The sequence below is a fragment of the Triticum dicoccoides genome, chromosome 6A (assembly GCF_002162155.2).
Source record: "Triticum dicoccoides isolate Atlit2015 ecotype Zavitan chromosome 6A, WEW_v2.0, whole genome shotgun sequence".
Classification (NCBI taxonomy): domain Eukaryota; kingdom Viridiplantae; phylum Streptophyta; class Magnoliopsida; order Poales; family Poaceae; genus Triticum; species Triticum dicoccoides.
In genome coordinates, this window is record NC_041390.1 from 256,147,613 (window position 1) to 256,165,492 (window position 17,880).

The window sequence follows — 17,880 nt, forward strand, 5'->3', positions numbered from 1 at the left end:
GGCGGCTACCAGCGCGGCTGCGGGGCGGCACCGGCGAAGGCGGCGGGGCGGCGCTGGAGGGCAGGCGGCGGGGCGGAGCAGATCGGGGGCGCGGGCCGGGAGGGCCCGCGGCGGGCTCTAGCGGGGCAGCGGGGCAGCGAAGTGGGCGCGGCGGCTCACCCTGTCAGGGAGCGACACGTGGCACGGTGAGGGCGGCACATGTCCGGCCTGGCAGTTTTTGTCTGGCGGCGCGAGAAGAGGGAGAGGGCTAGGTTTTCATCCGTGATTTTCGGGGGGAGATGCCTTTTTATACATAGAAGGAGCTAGGAGAGTTCAAATGATATGTGCAGCTCCTATCGGGATTTGTCGGCACATTCGGGCGGCTTTGCTGGTCTTGTTTTACCATTGTCGAAATGTGTTGTAAGCGGGATTCCGAGCCTGATCGGGTCTTCCTGGGAGAAGGAATATCCTTCGTTGACCGTGAGAGCTTGTGATAGGCTAAGTTGGGACACCTCTGCAGGGTTTTGAACTTTCGAAAGCCGTGCCCGCAGTTATGGGCAGATGGGAATTTGTTAATATCTGGTTGTAGAGAACTTGACACTTAACTTTAACTAAAATGCATCAACGCGTGTGTAGCCGTGATGGTCTCTTTTCGGCGGAGTCCGGGAAGTGAACACGGTTTTGGAGTTATGTTTGAACGTAAGTAGTTTCAGGATCACTTCTTGATCACTTCTAGTTCACGACCGTGCTTTGCTTCACTTCTCGCTCTCTTTTGCGCAAGTTAGCCACCATATATGCTAGTGCTTGCTGCAGCTCCACCTCACTACCTTTTCCTACCCATTAAGCTTAAATAGTCTTGATCGCGAGGGTGTGAGATTGCTGAGTCCCCGTGACTCACAGATTACCTCCAAAACCAATTGCAGGTGCCGTTGATACCAGTGTAGATGACGCAGCTGAGCTCAAGTGGGAGCTCGATGAAAATCGTGTTCGTTGGGTTGTTTTCGTTTCCTTTCGATCAGTAGTGGAGCCCAGTTGGGGCGGTCGGGGACCTAGAAATAGGGGTGGTCTTTCTTTATTTTGGTTTCGTAGTCGGACCTTGATTGTATTCTGCATGATGTAATGCTATGTTTATGTATTGTGTGAAGTGGCGATTGTAAATATGTTAACCCCTACATGATAATTAGCTAGTGAATATTTGCAACTCAACGAACATTTTTGTTTTACCGCTTGAAGAAATGATAGTTTGACTTTATTTTAAATTTGAGTTTGAATCGGGTTTGGATCAGAGTGAGGTTTAGCGAACTAACTGCGATGACATGGCACCATTAGGAAGGATTACTATAGCTTAATTATCCGGGTGTCACACTAGGCGCCCGCCACCCACACACACATATATATAGATGGGAGGGAGGAGCAGCCAAAGGAGGCGCCCAAGTAGGAGGAATCCTACTTGGGGTCCCTCCCAAGCCGCGCCCCTTTTTCCTTATTTGGAGTGCGGGGAAAGGCAGGGGAGGGTGGCGCCACTCCCTTTCCTTACTCCCATGAGAGGGAAAGGAGGGAGGGGCTAGCCCTCCTCCTTTTCCTTCTATAGAGTTGTCCAAACAAGTGGAGGGGTGCACCAGCCCCCTAGTGGGCTAGTCTGTCCGTCCCTTTGGTCCATTAAGCCCATAACTTGCCGGGGGGTGCCTAGAACCCCTTCCGTTGACTCGATTCCTTCCTGGTATGTTCCGAAACACTTCCGATGTCCAAATACCATTGTCCTATATATCGGTCCTTACCTCTCGACCATTTCGATACCCCTCGTCATGTTCGTGATCTCATACGGGACTCCGAACAACATACGATCACCAAATCATATAACTCATATAATATTATATCGTCAATGAACGTTAAGCGTGTGGACCCTACGGATTCGAGAACTATGTAGACATGACCGAGACACCTCTCTGGTCAATAACCAACAACGGAACCTAGATGCCCATATTGGCTCCTACATATTCTACGAATATATTTATTGGTCGAACCGTTATGACAACATATGTAATTCCCTTTGTCTATTGGTATGCTATTTACCTGATATTCGATCGTTGGTATCTTCATACCTAGTTCAATCTCGTTACCGGCAAGTCTCTTTACTTGTTCTGTAATACAAGCTTATAATGTGTATTACCAAGAAGGGCCCAGAGATACCTCTCCGATACTCGGAGTGACAAATCCTAATCTCGATCTATGCCAACTCAAAAAACACCTTCGGAGATACCTGTAGAGCATCTTTATGATCACCCAGTTACGTTGTGAAGTTTGATAGCACACAAGGTATTCCTCTGGTATCTGGGAGTTGCATAATCTCATAGTCGAAGGAATATGTTTTTGACATGAAGAAAGCAATAGCAACAAACTAAATGATCATTATGCTAAGCTAGAAGATGGGCCTTGTCCATGATATCATTATCCTAATGATATGATCCCGTTATCAAATGACAACTCATGTCCATGGTTAGGAAACCTTAATCATCTTTGATCAATGAACTAGTCTAGTAGAGGATCACTAGGGACACGGTGTTTGTTTATGTATTCACACATGTATTTAAGTTTCTGATTAATACAATTCTAGCATGAATAATAAACCTTTATCGTGATTTAGGAAATATAATAATAACCATCTTATTGTTGCGTCTATGGCATATTTCCATCAGTGATCAACATAGAGATGTTCACCATTGATGAGTACTTCCATGTCACATGATGATCAGTCATGGTTTAGTTGATTTGGATCATGTATCATTTAGATGACATGAGGGATGTCGATCTAAGTAGGAGTTCTTAAGTAATGTAATTAATTGAACTTAATTTATCATGAAATTAGTCCTAGTAGTTTTTGCATATCTATGTTGTAGATCAATGGCCCGTGCAAGCATTCCCTTGAATTTTAATGCGTTCCTACAGAAAGCTAAGTTGTAAGATGTGAAGGAAATATGCCCTAGAGGCAATAATAAAGTTGTTATTTTATATTTCCTTATATCATGATAAATGTTTATTATTCATGCTACAATTGTATTAACCGGAAACTTGATACATGTGTGGATACATAGGCAAAACACCATGTCCCTAGTAAGACTCTACTAGATTAGCTAGTTAATCAAAGATGGTTAAGTTTCCTAACCATAGAGATGTGTTGTCATTTGATACACGAGATCACATCATTAGAAGAATGATGCGATGGACAAGACCCATCCGTTAGCTTAGCATAATGATCATTAAGTTTTATTGCTATTGCTTTCTTCATGACTTATACATATTCCTTTGACTATGAGATTATGCAACTCCCGGATACCGGAGGAACACGTTGTGTGATATCAAACATCACAACGTAACTAGGTGATTATAAAGATGCCCTACAGGTATCTCTGAAGGTGTTTGTTGGGTTGGCATAGATCGAGATTAGGATTTGTCACTCTAAGTATCAGAGAGGTATCTCTGGGCCCTCTTGGTAATGCACATCATAATAAGCCTTGCAAGCAATGTGACTAATGAGTTAGTTATGGGATGATGTATTACAAAATGAGTAAAGAGACTTGCCGGTAACGAGATTGAAATAGGTATGAAGATATCGACGATCAAATCTCGGGCAAGCAACATACCGATGACAAAGGGAACGACGTATGTTGTCATTGCGGTTTGACCGATAAAGATCTTCGTAGAATATGTAGGAACCAATATGAGCATCCATGTTCTGCTGTTGGTTACTGATCAGAGATGTGTCTCGGTCATGTCTACATAGTTCTCGAACCCGTAGGGTCTGCACGCTTAACGTTCGATGAAAATTTGTATTATGAGTTATGTTTTTTGGTGACCGAAGATTGTTCAGAGTCCCGGATGAGATCACGCACATGACGAGGAGTCTCAAAATGACTGAGAGGTAAATATTGATATATTGGACGATGGTATTCGGACACCGGAATAGTTTTGGAGTGTTCCCGCTATTTTTCGGAGTACTGAGGGGTTATCAGAACCCTCCCCCCCAGGAAAGTAATGGGCCAACATGGGCCATAGGGGAGAGAGAGGGGAGCCCACAAGGGGTGGCCCCCCCTGGGCAGTTCAAATTGGACAAGGGGAAGGGGGCACAACCCCCTTTCCTTCTTCCTCTCCCTCTCCTTCCCTTTTCCACCTCCGAAAGAAAGTAAGGGGGCCGACTAGGACTAGGAGTCCTAGTCGGTTCCCCCCCCCCCACTTGGGCGTGATGTCGCTTGAAGCTACTTCGGTATTTGCCTAAAGAGAAGGGATGATGTAGCACAGCGGCGGTAGGTATTTCCCTCAGATATGAAACCAAGGTTATTCGACCAGTAGGATAACCAAGCAACAGAACGTAAACAACCCCTGCACACATATAACAAATCCTCGCAACCCGATGTGTTAAAGGGGTTGTCAATCCCTTTCGGGTAACGGTGCCAAAAATTGGTGCGTGACGGGAAAAGTTGTAATAGATTTAATAAATAGGTCGCAAATAAAATAAAGTGCAGAAAAGTATTTTTGTATTTTTGGTTTCATTGATCTGAAAATAGAAGCAAGTAGAAATAGATCGCAAAGGCAAATATATGAGAAAGAAGACCCGGGGGGGCGTAGGTTTCACTAGTGGCTTCTCTCGAGAAAAATACCAAACGATGGGTAAACAAATTACTGTTGGGCAATTGATAGAACTTCAAATAATTATGATGATATCCAGGCAGTGATCATTATATAGGCATCACATCCAAGATTAGTTGAGCGACTCCTGCCTGCATCTACTACTATTACTCCACACATCGACTGCTATCTAGCATGCATCTAGTGTATTAAGTTCATGGAGAATCGGAGTAATGTAATAAGAATGATGACATGATGTCGACAAGATCTATCTATGTAGAGATAGACCCCATCATTTTATCCTTATTAGCAATGATACATACGTGTCGTTTCCCTTTCTATCACTGGGATCAAGCACCGTAAGATCGAACCCATTACAAAGCACCTATTCCCATTGCAAAATAAATAGATCAAGTTGGCAAAAAAACCAAAATATCGGAGAAGAAATACGAGGCTGTAAGCAATCCTGCATATAAGAGATCAAAGAAACTCAAATAACTTTCATGGATATAAAAAGATAGATATGATCATAAAGTCAAAGTTCATCGGATCCCAACGGACACACCGCAAAAAGAGTTACATCATATGGATCTCCAAGAGACCATTGTATTTAGAATCAAGAGAGAGAGAGAGAGAGAGAGAGAGAGATGAAGCCATCTAGCTACTAACTACGGACCCGAAGGTCTACAAAGTACTACTCACGCATCATCGGAGAGGCAGCAAAGGAGGTGGTGAACCCCATCCGAGATGGTGTCGACATTTGATCTGGTGGTTCTGGACTTTGTGGCGGATGGATGAATATTTCGTCGACTCCCCTAGGGTTCTGGGATTTTTTGGGTATTTATAGAGCAAAGAGGTTGTCCGGGGGCAGCCGAGGTGGGCACAACCCACCAGGGCGCGCCTGGGCCTCCTGGCGTGCCCTGGTTGGTTGTGCCCCTTGGGGCACCCCCCAGGAACAGCCAGGGCCCGTTGTGTTCCTTTTGGCCCATAAAAAATCTCTGTAAAGTTTCGTGGCATTTGGACTCCGTCTGATATTGATTTCCTGCAATGTAAAAAACACGGAAAAATAGGAACTAGCACTTGGCACTATGTCAATAGGTTAGTACCAAAAAATGATATAAATTGACTATAAACTGATTATAAAACATCCAAGATTGATAATATAACAGCATGGAACAATCAAAAATTATAGATACATTGGAGACATATCAGCATCCCCAAGCTTAAGTCCTACTCGTCCTCAAGTAGGTAAGTGATAAAAACAGAATTTTTTATGTGGAATGCTGCCTATCATGTCATACCATATTCTTTTGTTTATAGCATGGACAATTGGAATTTTAGTTGTTCAAAGCAATAGTCTAGTTTTGACATGATAATTTAGATACTCAAGCATATCAACAAGCAACCATGTCTTTCAAAATATCAACGCTAAAATAAGTTATCCCTAGCCCATTATGCTCAAACATTGATCCATTCATGAAACACACTCGAATATTAGCTACACCAAATACTTAAGTACGATCATATTGCCTCCTAGTTGGTGCTTTTATAAGAGAAGATGGAGACTCAAAATAAAAATTGCATAAAGTAAAAGAAAGGCCCTTCGCAGAGGGAAGTAGGGATTTGTAGAGGTGCTAGAGCTCAAAGCGAAAAACTTAGAGATAAAAACATTTTGAGAGGTGTATCCATCCCACCAACGAAAACGACTTAGAGTTCCCAATACTTTCCATGCATAGATATATCATAGGCAGTTCCCAAACAGAAAATAAAGTTTATTCCTTTTTCCACCATACTTTCACTTTCCATGGCTAGCCGTATCCACGGTTGCCCTCCATACCAACACTTTCCAAGGAATTTATTGTTTGACAACATAAAGTAAATTCATTTTTTTTTTCATTTCGGGACTAGGCATCCCTAATACCTTTGCCTTACTCTTGTGCAATGACAATTGAATAAACACTCATCTTGAGAATAACATATTAGCATGGAATATATTGGCCACCCCTCACCGCTCCACAAGCGAAACGAACACACAAAAAAGAAGTTTATCTTGAAAATTAGAGATGGCACATGAAAATTTGCTTAGAATGACAAAAGAATACCGCATATGGGTAGATACAGAGGACTCATGTGGCAAAACTGGTTTAAAGGTTTTTGGATGCACAAGTAGTGATCATACTTAGTGCAAAATGAAGGCTAGCAAAAGATTGGGAAGCGACCAACTAAGAAACAGATAATCTCATAAGCAAGCATTAACCATAATTAACACCAAATAATGCACCGTAAGTAGGATATAATTTCATTACATGACTATTGACTTTCGTACTTGCATAGGGAATCACAAACCTTAACACCAATATTCTTCCAAAAGCATAATTACTCATCAAGATGACTCACATATCACATCATCATATCTCAAAACTATTACTAAGAATCAAGTTTATTTTGTCCAATAATCTTCATGAAAGTTTTTATTATATTCTTCTTGGATATCTATCACTTTGGGACTAATTTTCATGTATTGCTTTTAACAAGCTCCAACAAATATAAGTGAAGATCATGAGCATAATAAATTTTTCTTTCTCTCAAATGAATTTAAGTGAAACAAGAGAGAATTTCTTGAAAATTTTACTAACTCTCAAATAAATATAAGTGAAGAAAGAGAGCATTTCTTCAAAAATACTATAGCACACCTTGCTCAAAAAGATATAAGTGAAGCACTAGAGCAAGTCCATAGCTCATCAAAATTTAAGTGAAGCATAGAGAGCAATTCTAACAAGTCATGAGATAATTTTGGCTCTCTCAAATAAGTGAGTCCAGCAAGGATTGATGACTTAAAACACAAAATAGAACAAGCAAAGACTCATATCATACAAGACGTTCCAAACAAAACACATATCATGTGACGAATAAAGATATAGTTTCGAGTAAAATACCGATGATCGTTGGAAGAAAGCGGGGATGCCACTCGGGGGCATCCCCAAGCTTAGTTGGTTCCTCATTTTTGGATAATAGCTTGGGATGTCGGGGCATCCCCAAGCTTAGGCTCTTCCATCTTTCCTTCATCCATCGTAAGATAACCCAAAACTTGAAAACTTCAATCACACAAAACTAAACCTTCGTGAGATCCGTTAGTATAAGAATAATAAATCACTACTATAAAGTGTTGTATCAAACCAATTCATATTTTTTATCTACTGTATTCCAACTTTTCTATGGCAAAAACACATCAAAGAAAACCATAGAGCCATCAAAATAAGCACACACCACAAAGAAAACAGAATCTGTCAAAACAGAACAGTCTGTAGCAATCTGACTATTTCGAATACTTCTGTAACTCCAAAAATTCTGAAAATTTACTACGACCTTAGAAATTTGTATAGTGATCTACTCCAAGTGGAATGGGTATTTTATCTCTCTCTGATAAAAAATGAAAATTAATTTCGTGAATGCAATATTTTCTGTTTTTTCAGCAAGATCAAACAACTATCACCCGAGAAGATCCTAAAGGCTTTACCTGGCACAAAAACTAATTAAAACATAAAAAACACAATGATAACAGTAGCATAATTGTTCTAACACTCAAAAACAGGAAGCAAAAAAGCAAAAATAAATTTTATTCATTGAGTTGCCTCCCAACAAGCGCTATAGTTTTACGCCCTTAGCTAGGCATAAAGCAAGGATCTAAATTTTGTCATCCTTGTTCTTAACTTTCTTAGAGGTATTTCCATCATGGGGTTTTGTGAACACAACATAAAACATATTATCTATGGAAACCTTGGCGTTCCTAAGTTGATGTTCATCATAACCTTTTTGATTCCCCGCAACAATCCAAGAATAATGTTGATTCACATTATTGAAAACCCGTTGGATTATATCTAAAACAGGGACTTCCTTTTTAAGATTCTCATCAAAGATTTTATTATCCCCAAGAATATGTCTTAAAGCATAGTCGCTATATATTGTAAACAATTTCATCCATCATAGGTTTTTCACGATTCATACCATAAAAGTCAAACATTTCCGTAGCTTCCCATATTATGTAGTCAAACTCATTCATAAGAACGAGAGTGGCTAACTTTTTAGCCTCAGGATTCTTTATATCGGGAAGCTAAAAAAACCTTTGCAAAGTAGGATGGTTTCGAATAAATTTACTTTCAAGTTTCAGAACTAGTGCTGAAATAGCATCCGCATAAGATCTAGTAGTTTTAAGTATAGGAGCATCATCAAGACTCAAATTTCCCACACAATTGAAAAATTCTTGGATACGTTCCTTTCACCTAACATTCCCTTGCCCCAAGATAAAAGTTTAGCATCCAAATTGCACGTACGTCCTATCTTAGGAGTTAGGCCATCATCTGTTGGTGCCGTACCGAAATTACTCATGATTGCAAAGAACAGATCTGACGAGAAAAAGGCGATCGGAAAAGAGAGACGAATAAAACGACAATTTTTTGTGAAGTGGGGGCAAATGGAAAATAATGTAAATTTCGAGGAGATGAGATTTGTGATTAGGAACCAAGTGTATGTTGAAGATCCTCTGTGACACCCCGAGACCGATGCTCTAGTTGCCACCCATTTATTTTTGTTATCGTCGTGTGTTTCATATGTTTGCTGCCATGATCATGATGAGTGTCATTGTCATATTTTGCTTGTTCCATCATGTTCATCTTTTGTTATATTGCATTGTGACATCCATGTTGTTGCTATGGTCGTCTTGCTTGTTATATGATATATGATATCCCTTTTGTCATTTTTATTTTCATCATGATTATCTTGTGGGTTTGCATTCTTCATATTGATGTGTTGTTTGTGCGATCTCCTTATTCCCCTCCTCGTACGGTTGTTTGCATCTTCATCATTTCATCAAGAGCTTTCTCCACGTGCAAAACTTATCACTTCTTCCTTTCTTTCAAATCTTGGCTTTCATGCCAAGTGATGTTGTTTGTGCCTCCATTAATGTTCATTTATTTCCCGATGATCATACTCCATGCCTTATACCTATCTGCCAAGTTTGATCTCAATTGGACTTGGTTTGGTTGGGTTAAAAAATGCCACATGTTTTAATTTAATTCAAACTTGAATTATTTTTCAACCTCTAAAAATGTCCAACTCAATTTATTCAAATACTATATAAATTCTGGAGCCCATGGGTATATTCATTTCTTCCTCACCACTCTCCTATCCCTCTATGCATTTGCTCTTTTATTTCTATTTCGAAGAAATAGAAAAACAACTGCAGCAGGAGCAGCCTAGCGCAGCAGCAGCCCGGTCCAGCTCTCCTCCCACAGCCTCCTTCCACTCTCTCGTGGTGAATCCACGCTGGACACCCGTCCAGGCCCCACCCGCAGCCTCTCCTTCCCCTGTTTTTTCTTCCTCCTCCCAATCTCTTTTCTCTCATAGTAAAACTTCAAAAGCGAGGGCACATGGCCACCGTGGCCGAGCCGCGCCCGCACCTCGCTCTAATAAAACCACTAGTCGAGCCCTAGGGTTTCCTTCTTCCTCTTCCCCCTCTTCTCCGCCGCCGCCGCACAGGTAAGAGGCACCCACGTGACCTGCTGCCTCGCCTCTCGACGCCATGTCCGGGATGAGCCGGAGCTCTTCTCCGGTGTAGCCCGCCCTGCCGGTTCCCCTCCTTCCTCGCGGACCTTCGCGACACCGCCACGACCCCATTCCGTGGCAATCCAAGGCCGGAGACGCCAAGTTCCTCGACGTCCTCTTCCTCCGCTTTGTCTTCTTCACGGTCCAGAGTAACGCCAAGTTCAGCGAGCCCGTCATCCCTCCGTCGTCTATGCCCCCCTCGTCATGTTCCTCGAGCCCATGGTGAGCAGCCGCTCCTCCCCGGTTCTTCCCTGGCTTGAACCCATCCCGTAGCCATCGTTTCGCTCTTGACCGAGGCCACGGCCATCATGGCTAGGAGCAACAGCTCGGCCTATGCACATGCGTGCAAGGGAGCTTCCACGCCGCGCTCTCTGCACTCGCATCCTTCACACCGCTACACGAATGCACCGCAGCAGCTCGGCTTGCCCGCAAGCCATGCCATGCTGCCCATCTCTTACCGACCCCGCATCACCATGCCGTGCTGCACCCAAGACGAGCATGAGCTCGTTCTCGAGCGTGTGCACACGCGCCACCGCACCCGCACTCCCCGCAAATCCTGCATCCCGCCGCTGGTTTTTAGCCGGAGCCGCCACTTCAAACTGGCCACAAGCGACCGCGTGAGTTCTGGATCCTCCGTGCGTCCATGGAGGTCCAGGATCGGGCCCTTCGATTTATTCAAAAGGAGCCATTTCCTGTACTTGGCACCAACACACAGCCTGCCCAACTGGTCCTCCTGTCCTTCATCACCAAGGGATCTGGGTTCAAATCCTAGCTATCCTTATTTTGTTTCGTTTTATTTTGATTTCTGTTCTATCTCACACGCACACACTTGTTTCATCAGCAGCACACCTAGGTTTGCCTTCGTTGATCTCCTTCGTGAGCACAGCCAAGGCCGGCCCTTTGTTTCTGTTGTTTGGTCAGGTTCGTTCGAGCTATTGCTTCACCTACAACTCTTCAGTCACTTCTGCACGAATTCAGTTCAGATCTTATTGGTTAGCCCAGCTAGCTGGCACCCAGACGACCAGCGATCAAATCCCGACGGGCGCAACATTACTTTCCACCAATTTTTGCCTCACCAGATCAAGCTTTGTTCTTGTTCATGTCACGTGAAGTCCAATATCCATCACAAAGACCTTCTAGGCGAGTTGGTCAGCTCGCTTTGTTTTTTTTTAATGCAGCACGCTTTGTTTTCGACTGTGAGGTCCTGGGTTCGAACCCCAGTTTCGCTCCATTTTTCTTTTCTTTTGCACACTCAGCCGTTGGGCCAGATCTCCTCCTGGGCTACTGCCACTGTTTCAGATTCGGCCTGATGATATTTTTTTCCAGTCTGTGATTTTGTCATATATCCGGTGTCTGCATATTTTCAGAACTGCCATTGTTTTGCATTGCTCATATCTAAATATCCATGCATCGGAATTAAGCAAACTTTATATATAAATTGCTTAGATTTTTGTCTAGTTTCATAATATGCAACTTTCATCCATGTTTAAGATGTTTGAACTTGTTGTTTGACTAATTTGCATAAATGACTTGTTAAATGTTTTATTTCATAACTAAATGACCGTAGCTTCATTTTAAATAAACTTTATATACAAATGGGGTAGAAAATGCCTATATTAACATGGTGCACTTATTTTGCATGGTCAACAACTCTAAAATATGGTTTAGGGTAGAACAATACCATATCCAAAATATGCACATGGGGATTTTCCGAATTTGTTATTTGTTGTTTCCGGCCCCATTTAAATTGCTTAGATAGTGTAGTTTTGTTATGCTTCACCTCTTGCCATGTTAAGAACATTTAAACTTGTTGAGTTCATAATGAGAGCGAACTAAATATTTGAATGTGGTGTTTCGTCAATATGCAACTTGTTGCATATTGAGCTCCACTTAATTTGTAGTATTGTTTGTTGCACTTTGCCATGCCATGCATATTTAAACCGGACATGCATCATACTTGGGGTGACCATCATGGCATGTTTATGTGTTGTGTGTTTACCGTGTTGTTTGCTTCTTTCCGGTTGTGCTTCTTCTCGATAGTTCCTGTTCCGTTGTGATCGTGAGGGTTCGTTCAACTACGTTGGTTCGTCTACTTCAAGGACTCGGTCTTCTTTCTAGCAGGATCTCAGGCAAGATGACCATCACCTTCGATCTCACTACTATCTTTGCTATGCTAGTTGTCTCGATGCTATCATTATGTCGCACTACCTACAACTTGTTTATCAAGCCTCCCAAATTGCCATGATAGCCTCTATCATTTTCACCCTTCCTAGCAAACCGTTGTTTGGCTATGTTACCGCTTTGCTCAGCCCCTCTTATAGCATTGCTACTTGAAGGTGCAGTTGCAGGTGGTTCCATGTTGGGACATGGATATCATGGGATATCATGATATCTCTTATTTAATTAATGCATCTATATACTTGGTAAAGGGTGGAAGGCTCGGCCTTATGCCTGGTGTTTTGTTTCACTCTTCCCGCCCTAGTTTCCGTCATACCGGTGTTATGTTCCTTGATTTTGCGTCCCTAACACGGTGAGGGTTTATGGGCCCCTCTTAACAGTTCGCTTTGAATAAAACTCTTCCAACAAGGCCCAACATTGGTTTTTAACATTTGCCATAATAATACTTGAACCTAATAATTAACTGGCATAGGGCATCATGAACCTAATAATTAATACTTGAACCTAATAATTAATTGGCCAGTGCTGATGGTGTTGGTCCCAAGCGGGCAGACTGCGGGGCCGCCTCGGGGAAACTCGACGTATTTGGTATATACCTGTAGGCTGACCCATCCGGACGTGGCCTAAGACGAGATACACACGACTACTATCACGGTGTTGGCACAACGGGAGGTCTTGCTGGATTAGTTTTACCATTGTTGAAATGTCTTGTGCACCGGGATTCCGAGTATGATCGGAGGGTCCCACGATGGAGGATTGTCTCCACGGATCATGAGCTTGTCATGGGCTAAGTTGGGATACTCCTGTAGGGTTTAATCTTTCGAGAGCCGTGCCCGCAGTTATGTGGCAGTTGGGAATTTATTAATATCCGGTTCTAGTGAACTTGAAGTAAACTCAATTAAAACACACCAACTGCATGCGTAACCGTGACTGTCTCTTTTCAGGGAAGTTCGAGAGGACAACATGGCTGGGTTATGTTTGAGTGTAAGTAGTTCAGGATCACTTCTTGATCATTACTAGTTTGTGACAGTTTGAGTAGATTCTCATCTTACTCTAGTACTCATAAGTTAGCCACCATACAAAGCTTAGTCGCTTGCTGCAGCCTCACCACTTATCCTTTCCATACCTGCTACCTCTTGAGCATGCGTTGGTTTTCCCTTGAAGAAGAAAGGGTGATGCAGCAAAGTAGTGTAATTATTTCCCTTACTTTTTGAGAACCAAGGTATCAATCAAGTAGGAGATTACACGCAAGTCGCCTAGTACCTGCACAAACAATCAAGAACCTTGTAACCAACGTGATAAAGGGATTGTCAATCCCTTCACGGCCACTTGCAAAAGTGAGATCTGATAAAGATAATAAGATAAATATTTTTGGTATTTTTGTTGTGTAGCATGGAAAGTAAAGATTGCAAAATAAATAGTAACTAGAATTATTGATCGGAAACTTATATGATGTAAAGTAGACCAGGGAGCCATAGGTTTCACTAGTGGCTTCTCTCAAGATAACATATATTATGGTGGGTAAACAAATTACTGCCGCGCAATTGATAGAAAAGCGCATAGTAATGAGAATATCTAGGCATGATCATGAACATAGGCATCACGTCCGTGTCAAATAGGCCAAAACGATTCTGCATCTACTACTATTACTCCACACATCGACCGTTATCAAGCATGCATCTATAGTATTAAGTTCATAAGAACAGAGTAACGCATTAGGCAAGATGACATGATGTAGAGGGATAAACTTAAGCAATATGATGTAAACCCCATATTTTTATCCTCGATGGCAACAAAATAATACGTGTCGGTTCCCTTTTTGTAACTAGGATCGAGCACCGCAACATTGAACCCAAAGCTAAGCACTTCTCCCATTGAAAGAAAGATCAATCTAGTAGGCCAAACCAAACCGATAATTTGAAGAGACTTGCAAAGATATCAAATCGTACATATAAGAATTTAGAGAAGAACCAAATATTGTTCATATATAATCTGATCATAAACCCACAATTCATCGGATCTCGGCAAACACACCGCAAAAAGTATTACATCAAATAGATCTCCAAGAACATCGAGGAGAACTTTGTATTGAGAACCAAAGAGAGAGAAGAAGCCATCTAGCTAATAACTATGGACCCAAAGGTTTGTGGTAAACTACTCACACATCATCGAAGAGGCTATGGTGTCAATGTAGAAGCCCTCCGTGATCGAATCCCCCTCCGGCAGATAGCCGAAAAATGTCGCTAGATGGGATCTCACGGGTACAGAAGGTTGCAGCAGTGGAAAATGGCTTCGTGGCTCTCCTCGATGTTTTCAGGGTATAAGAGTATATATAGGCGAAAGAATTAGGTCGGTGGAGCTCCATGGGGCCCACGAGGGTGGGGGCGCGCCTACCACCCTAGGCGCGCCTCCCTACCTCGTGGCCACCTCGTTCCTTCCTTGACCCCCACTCCAAGTCTGCTGGATTGCGTTTGTTCCAAAAAAGATCCTCGTGAAGGTTTTGTTCCGTTTGGATTCCGTTTGATATTCCTTTTCTGTGAAACACTGAAATAGGCAAAAAAACAACAATTTGCACTGGGCCTTCGTTTGATAGGTTAGTCCCAAAAATAATATAAAAGTGCATATGAAAGCCCATTAAACATCCAAAACAGATAATATAATAGCATGGAACAATCAAAAACTATAGATACGTTGGTGACTTATCAAGCATCCCCAAGCTTAATTCCTGCTCGTCCTCGAGTAGGTAAATGATAAAAACAGAATTTTTGATGTGGAATGCTACCTAACATGATTTTCAATGTAATTCTCTTTATTGCAGCATGAGATTTTAGATCCAAAAGATTCTAGATAAAGGTTTAATATTGACATAAAAATAGTAATACTTCAAGCATGCTAACCAAGCAATTATGTCTTATCAAAATAACATAGGCAAAGAAAGCTCATCCCTACAAAATCATATAGTTTGGCCATGCTTCATTTTTGTCACACAAAATGCTCCCATCATGCACAATCCCGATGACAAGCTAAGCAATTGTTTCATACTTAGCCTTTTCAAACTCTTTCAACTTGCACGCAATATATGAGCGCGAGCCATGGACATAGCACCATGGGTGGAATAGAATATCATGATGGAGGTTGTGTGAGAAAACAAAAAAGGAGAAAGTCTCACATTAACACGGCTAATCAACGGGCTACGGAGATTCCCATTGATTGATGTCAATGCAAGGAGTAGGGATTGCCATGCGACGGATGCACTAGAGCTATACATATGTGAAAGCGAAAAAAACTAAGTGGGTGTGCATGCAACTTGCTTGCTGACGAAGACCTATGGCAATTTGAGGAAGCCCACCATTGGAATATACATGCCAAGTTCTATAATGTAAAATTCCCACTTTTTTATGAAAGTGACAACATAGGAGACTCTCTATGTGACGCCCCGAGACCGATGTGCCAGGTGTCCTCCAGTTATTCGTTGTTGTTGCCATGTCATTCGCTTGCGTGTTGCATCTTGTCATGTCATCATGTGCATTGCATCATCATGTTTTCAAAACTTGCATCCGTCCGGGTTTCCCCAGTTCCGTCCGTTGTCCGTTCTGAGCCCAACCACACATGCACGCGCCCGCGGCATGTCCGAAATAGTATTTTATAAGTGGACGGAAAATGTTCTCGGAATGGGTTGAAAGTTGGCATGCGGTGTTGTTATGTTGTAGGTAGACCGCCTGCCAAGTTTCATCGCATTTGGAGTCCGTTTGATGCCCCAACGGATAAATATAGCGGCAATAGTAGCCGGTCTAACATCGGACGTTTTCGGTCTCCGAAAACCGTGCCGGGCTGCATCTCTCCCCTCTTCTCTCAGACCAACTCGCTCTTCATAGTCCGCCAGCGCCTTGCCTCGATCTGGAGAGGCCCAGCTCCATCCCCCGTCGGGCCCGCTGCAGCTGGCCTGCTTCCCCGGCCCAGTTCCAGCGCCCCATCCCAGATCCGTCGACCCAAGGCCTGCTGTGAGCAGATCCCCCAGCCCCTCCTCTCTGTTCAGCCTAGCAGTGCACCAGATTCAGCCCGTTGATGTTTTTTTTCAGGATCTGTGAATTTACCTATTATCCAGAGTTTGCCAGTTTTGCAGAAAAGACCCCCATGTTCATGCATATAATAACTCACAATCCGTGCATCAGATTAAAATGATTTATATATGAAACTTTCTTAGAATTTTGTCTAGATTCATAATATCCAACTTTCATCCATGTTTAAAATATTTAAAATGATGTTTGGTTAAATTTACTCCTATGCCATGTTAAAATGATTTAATTCATAACTATTCAACCGTAGCTCCAAATCTAACAAACTTTATATGTATATGGGGTAGAAAAATGCCTAGTTTAACATGGTGACCTTTCTTTTGCATGCTTAACAACTCTAGAATTGTGTTTAGGGCAGTACAGTACCAAATCTATAATATGCTCACGAGGAGTTTCCGGACTTGTTGTTTTGTGGTTCCGGCCTCATTTAAACTTGCCTAGTTAGATAGTTTCATTATGTTTCACCTCTTGCCATGTTAACAACATTTAATATTGTTGGGTACATAAATGAGATTCGAACTAAATAATTGATGTGGTGTTCCGTCAATATGCAACCCGTTGCATATTGTGCTCCACTTAATTTGTAGGATTGCTTGTGCACTTTGCCATGCCATGCCTCATTAAATCGGACATGCATCATACTTGGTTGTGCATCATGCTATGTTGATGTGGTGGTTGTTTACTATGTTGTGTGTTTCTTTCCGGTGTTGCTTCTTCGGGTTGGTTCCGGTAACGTCGCGTTTGTGAGGAACCGTTCGACTACGTCCGTTTGTCTTCTTCATGGACTCGTTCTTCTTCCTTGCGGGATTTCAGGCAAGATGACCATACCCTTGAAATCACTTCTATCTTTGCTTGCTAGATGCTCACTCTTTTGCTATGCCTATGCTGCGATACCTACCACCTGCTTATCATGCCTCCTATATTGTTGAACCAAGCCTCTAACCCATCTTGTCCTAACAAACCGTTGTTTGGCTATGTTACCGCTTTGCTCAGCCTCTCTTATAGCGTTGTTAGTTGCAGGTGAAGATTGAAGTTTGTTCCTTGTTGGAACATGGAGATGTTGTTCCTTGTTGGAACCTGTTTACTTGTTGGGATATCACAATATATCTTATTTAATTAATGCATCTATATACTTGGTAAAGGGTGGAAGGCTCAGCCTTATGCCTGGTGTTTTGTTCCACTCTTGCCGCCCTAGTTTCCGTCATATCGGTGTTATGTTCTTGGATTTTGCGTTCCTTACGCGGTTGGGCTATTATGGGAACCCCTTGACAGTTCGCCTTAAGTAAAGCTCCTCCAGCAATGCCCAACCTTGGTTTTACCATTTGCCTCACCACCACCTACTTTTCCCTTGGGAGTCGCTCTCTCGAGGGTCATCATTATTTTAACCCCCCCGGGCCAGTGCTCCTCTGAGTGTTGGTCCGAC